The 5,951-nt window shown below is 41.3% G+C and overlaps 1 pseudogene; it reads right to left on the reverse strand.

The window, feature by feature from the left end:
• Nucleotides 1–2,548: 2,548 nt before the first annotated feature.
• On the reverse strand, nt 2,549–3,535 carry LOC138867844 (uncharacterized; annotated as a pseudogene).
• Nucleotides 3,536–5,951: the final 2,416 nt, after the last annotated feature.

A 5,951-nucleotide genomic window follows, 5' to 3' on the forward strand; every position in this document is an offset into this window, starting at 1 on the left:
ATAGACAGACCTCCTTAGATCTCTCATTTCCTTCTACAGAGGAAAGACAAGACAACTTTTGGTCTACTCACGACGTCACTGAGACAACAGGTTCGAAAACTCACTCATTTAGTGTTCATCCTCTGACGGGCAGGTCTTCAGTAAGTTGGAAGTTTGTCCCACACAGCGGATGTCCTAATGTAAGTAGCGAGTAAGTATTAAAGTTGTAAGTTGGCAGTAGGTAGTAGGTAAGTAGTAAATAGTCTTAAACCCCCTTCCTTCTTCTTAGTTGGAGTACATGAGTATCCCTATTTTTTTTTTCTTTTTTTTTGTGTTGTGTCATTATTTTTTGTCCTTTTTTGTAGCAATCTGACAGGAAAGTTGCTTGTCATTGTGCAAGCAGAATGATACCGCATCTTTTTTCCCATTAACCTCTGTCTCAGTGGATTCGCTGAGTACGAACCAAGATTACACGTCGTTATAGTGATGGATCGAAAACACCCTTTTATTACTGGCAATAAATTTCTCTGCCTGGTGACACCCTGGCAGCCACAAGGGTTCTGCAGTGGGGTCCTTTGGAAATGATAAGTAAAGAACCATCTTCCTTTTGATTTCCCAATTAAATAATGCTAGATATTGAACTGTCTTCGGTAAAATGTCAGATTCTGCCAGCCTCCTCCTTTCGAAACGATTGTTTTTGGAATGGATAATTTCTTCGCTGTTTAGCACTGTAATGCTGTTGTGTCTCCGTCGCATCTGACAGCTTGAGCAGTGACGTGACTTGTACTTCCCGACGTCAGAGTTGCTTAAGCGAAGGTTTCGCACTATTTTTGGAAAAAATATGCATGATTTACACAGCAAAACATCAAAACAACTAACAAAAGCTTTAAATCGTGTTTGTTTAAACTCTACGGGAAAGAGACGCATGTTTCACATATATCATTACGGTCTGCACTTGTGCGGTTAAATCTGGGCTTCCTTTTTGTCTGGTTGTCGCACAATACAAAAGCAATAAATCCTGATTACACAAAAATAGCCGATATCCCGAGCGTGCGGCGCGTCTGTCTGCCGCGAAGGAAGGAACGTCCATGAGCCTGAAGAGCGAGCGACATTTTCGTCATTTATAGGTGAATCAGAGCCTGCTGTTGCTTAACCTAAGATATATCCTACTATTTCTTCCGCTCTATAAGATGGCGGTGTCCATCTCCCTCTATCACCGCGCGCCACACAAACGGTTAACCTCATTTCTTCATAATTTTCAATTTTACGTAAAACTTGCGGCGCTGCTCACATCGGGCAGGAATGCGCTGCGCAGCATGGACACGGCGTCCTCCATTGGAGTCGCCGCTCTTTCAAGTTATTGCTGTCGCACGCTACATTTAACATTAGTTTATCGATGGGAGTAATGCTAGAGCCTCCTTCTATGCGCAAATCGAGTCAAATCCCAAAAGGTTTGTGCACTCGTAGCGAGTCTTTTCCGCTCATTTAGCTCCCTGTGCATTATCATTGAGATTGAGATTGAGACCCGCCCATCAGAAGCTTTTCCGCGACATGGCCGCAGCGTCATCCTGGTCCCATTCGTTATGGCGATTTGATTGCGCGCGCGGTTATTGTGCACCGATTCAATGGCGGTGTATGCAATAGACAAAAGAAATTAACGTTTAATATTTATCATTAATACTGCGTTTGGTAATTTTCTGCCTGCGTTTATTGTAAAATAAGACGTAAAGAATTAGTTACTTGCACTCGATTAATATTTGAGTGTATATATATATATATATATATATATATATATATATATATATATATATATATATATATATATTCGTGCGATATGCAATGTGTGTAATACACCGGTTCTCGTTATAATCTATTTAAATCTTACTAACCTTCTATTGCCGTATATACTTCGTCAGATATTGTTGATGTTGTAGTTTTTCTGCAGATAAATAAAATTAGCGATTTATCAACATTTCAGCCGGCTTTCTATTTTCCTTTATTTCACACCCAAACCCTTCTCACACAGTTGACAGACAGACACTGAACACCTTTTTTGCCCGGCTGCACACTTTCCGGAAATAGCGAGTTCTGATTGGTCAAGAAATACTGACGTCATTTTCCTCAGTTTTCATTGGCCAGGATTTTTGGCGCCGTTTATCATACAGGATAATCGCTACTTTGCCAGTAATTGCTAGTTAAGCATGGTGTTCCTGTCTTACCCTTTCAACACGATTCATTTGATATCACCGATTCTTAATAAATGTGCGTCGGAGTTCACGAAAACATGTATTTTGTTCCGTAATAACGTTTCATATATATATACAATGGAAATTAAAAAAAACATAAGTACAGGTTTAAATTTCTTACCTAATTTCATTCACTCTCAGAAGAAGTACCCTCATCGAGAGGAACTGGGGTTGGCGGGGGCTGGTCCCGTTGAACCCCCCCTTGCGGCAGGTATGATGACGCCGCTTCAACAAAAAAAAAGAATGCAACGGGGATTTAGATTTTGCTTTGATAAACAAATATCGCGCGATGTATTGCGGCAGATATTCCGCGCCACAATCTTTCAGTGTTCTGTGTATGGACTTGTGGGTTCGTGTGGGTCTACAAAATTCTCAGAATGATTAATACTCAGATGTTTGTAACCAAGATGTTTTAGGTTTCGGTAGGCAGCCCATCTATCACTGTATATCCTACTGTCTGGTTTTATATATTTCTTAATCAGGGGTATGAGCGTGTCGGCACTCCTGTCACCATCCAGGAGTGGCACAATTAATTTCTTTTTACTGGCACACTCAATACCCCCAAAGACCCACACGTGGCTCACCTGTCTGCCCCTGTTACACCTGCGCCGCACGAGCAGCGTCTCGGCGATTTCAACGATCACCCCGGCACCTGCTATTGAATTTTGATTTTGTTGCCACCAATTTTGGGCAACTTCAGAACAAAAACTCCAATCTACGCTAGTAGGTCCTGACATGCCAATACATTTCGTGACAGTTTGATGATCCCAATACTTTTGCAACCAATGATTAGCACTTAAAACTGCTTTATATGGTGCCAAATGGGTTCCCTGCAGAAACGTGCCGCTGTAATCGCTGATCGAGAAAACGCAACTTTTAGGACGTTTTGTTTTTGCGATTTTTTTTCATCTGCCACAATACCACGTATGTCGATCTTCACGGTATTTGCAAGGTAAATCGCAGTGTGGACAATTTACCGCCCTTGGCAAAACACCGTGTGCTCTCAGGAATTCTATAGCGCCATCATTTTTCTCAAAATAATCAGATATTACACTATAGTAGTGAGGGTTACACCCGACGCACCTGACGCACTCTAACACTCTACATACCTGTTCCACACACGGTGTCTCGCGATTGGTCAATAGTATTGCCTGTAATACTATTGGCTTTCGTGACAATATCACGCGCATGTAGTGTCGAATAAATATTTCAAAATGTTTCGTTCGCAATTCAGGCGATAACATTTTTGTTTTTGAAAATCCCGCGCATTTCTTCAGGCCCCTCTTGCTCGTAATATGGGTGAGGCACATCGGTTTGCGCAGAGCAAGAAATTTATTTATTGTAAATACTCAATATCATGCGAGTATTACTGGTCTATTGTCATATTTTGATACAGACAAAATCTGCTTCGTGTATCGTTATGTGGGCTTTATCTACGCACGAATCTCGGTGATTAGAATAATTGTACAAAAATGAAACGGCATCATTGTTTTGTTTACAAAAGGAAGGAAAGGATATCGGATGGCGATTTTTAAAATATTGAGACCGTACATCATAACGGGCTCACGGACACTTATTTTTATTGAGTTGCAGTTGAAGTTCATAGAAGAAAAGTTTCTTAGAATGACTCGCTCTATCATTTGCATATGTTATTTTTCGTCTAAACGAAGTATGGCAGGAATATGACCTATACCATATCTTCCTTTCTTTTTTCCCAATTAAGAAAGCTAAATACTGGACTATCTTCCTTTTGTTTTCCCAATTAAGAGTGTTATTATGGCCGTATTGTACACGCTTGGCATCTTGCACCGTGGAAAAAATGCAACATTTAGCAAGAAAAATATGAAACCGAAACCACTGGGTTGAATCGAACGAAAGCATTCATTCGTTCCATTCAAGTAAAGATGAACTAGGATCCCTTTAGTTCTATACGATAAAGGATGGGATTCTTCTCAAGAGGCCGATAGAGGTTTAGTTTTCAAAACTTGTATGTATGTAGTCGCGTTTATACAGGAAACGCAGTATACGCTCTGAGAATTTCGTAAGACACACGAATAAGCCAAAGTCAGAGCTACTACCAGTACACTGAATATATTTACGAAAACCTATAAACAGCTCCGATTATAGATTCAATCGCAGTTCCATAACAAAACGAGAATGCGTCGAGCCAATACCCTTTCACCGGGAAGGACGAGATACGCCACGCCCCCTTCCTCGAGGTGACGTCACGCAGACGAGGGCGGGGCGAGAGGATGTCCCGATAGACCTTGGTCGAGTGGGACATGACACGCCTTTCATGGACCTTCTCTTTTATCGACTTGTACAGTACATAGGGTTGTTGTCTTTACTCCTTGTCTTTCTATATCTGTATAATTTTCTTTCTGTTTTTCATCTGAATTAGCATTTCAACGGATAATTTTGCTGGGGGTGGTTGCCTTTTAATGCTCGATGTCTGACGAATATTTTTAATTCACGGATTACACTTGAGGTTCGTCTTTACCGTCACTGAAAAAAATGGGTTTTCCAGTACCGTTGTCACAAAAAATGACGAGCTTTTTTCATCACAAAAATTGTCCAAGTTTTTTTTTTTCTTGTTCTCAACATCGTCAGCAGGAGTACCTTAGCGCGATATAGACCGAACACCGGTTAAAAAAGATTTTGTAACTTCAGGCACATTGAAATCATTCAGACTATGTTCCCACGTCGCTCGCCATTATTGTTGAAGTTTTCTTTGATACTATTTTCGTAACCAGGCGAACACGGTGGTATTCTAATGAACAAGCATGATTTTAGTTAGCTGTGTATCTGTGTATGTGTATGTGTGGATGTAAATGCTTTTGGGTATAGTGTATGTCTATATGCATGTATATAATATGTTCATAGCGTGTGTGTATATATATGTGTGTGTGATTCTGTGTGTGTATGTGTGTGTTTGTGTGTGTGTGAGTGTGTGTTTGTGTGTGTGTATGTGTGTGTGTGTGAGAGAGTGTGTGTGCGGACGTTTGATAAGACATACAGTCATAATAAAGGAACGAGGCCGGATTTGGCACCTAACTCGCCAGTGTCAGCAGGACCGGTGAGTGCCAACGCAGACCCTTCGCGGAATCTGGAACGACGAGTCTGCAAAGGAAACCAGAATGACCTTACCTGACCTCTCTGACCTCGCTCTGCTTCGATCCCCCGCCTACAGGGTATTGCGGGTCAAGGTGTAGCCGAAGAGGCGATCGGCGATGACTCCGCCCTCTAGGATGCCATGGCGTGTGGGCGGGTGTCGGAGGGCGGAGGAGGCGGGGCGGCGTGGGCGGAGGGCGGGGCGAGGAGGCGGGGCGGAGGGCAGCGTGGGCGGAGGGCGGGGCCGGGTGTCAGGCAGGGAGGGTCGGGACGGGCGTCGGCTGCGGGTTCGCGTCGGGGGCGGGGAGTGGAGCAGTCAGGGCACAACGTATGGGCGTCACACCGCACAAACAAACAAACATACATACATATATATATATATATATATATATATATATATATATATATATATATATATATATATATATATATTTATATATATGTATATATATATGTGTGTGTGTGTGTGTGTGTGTGTGTGTGCATGTATTTATGCATTTATATATATATATATATATATATATATATATATATATATATATATATATATATATATATATATATACATACATATGTATATATATATATATATATATATATATATATATATATATA

Source organism: Penaeus vannamei, chromosome 32, assembly GCF_042767895.1.
Source record: "Penaeus vannamei isolate JL-2024 chromosome 32, ASM4276789v1, whole genome shotgun sequence".
In the NCBI taxonomy this organism is placed as follows: domain Eukaryota; kingdom Metazoa; phylum Arthropoda; class Malacostraca; order Decapoda; family Penaeidae; genus Penaeus; species Penaeus vannamei.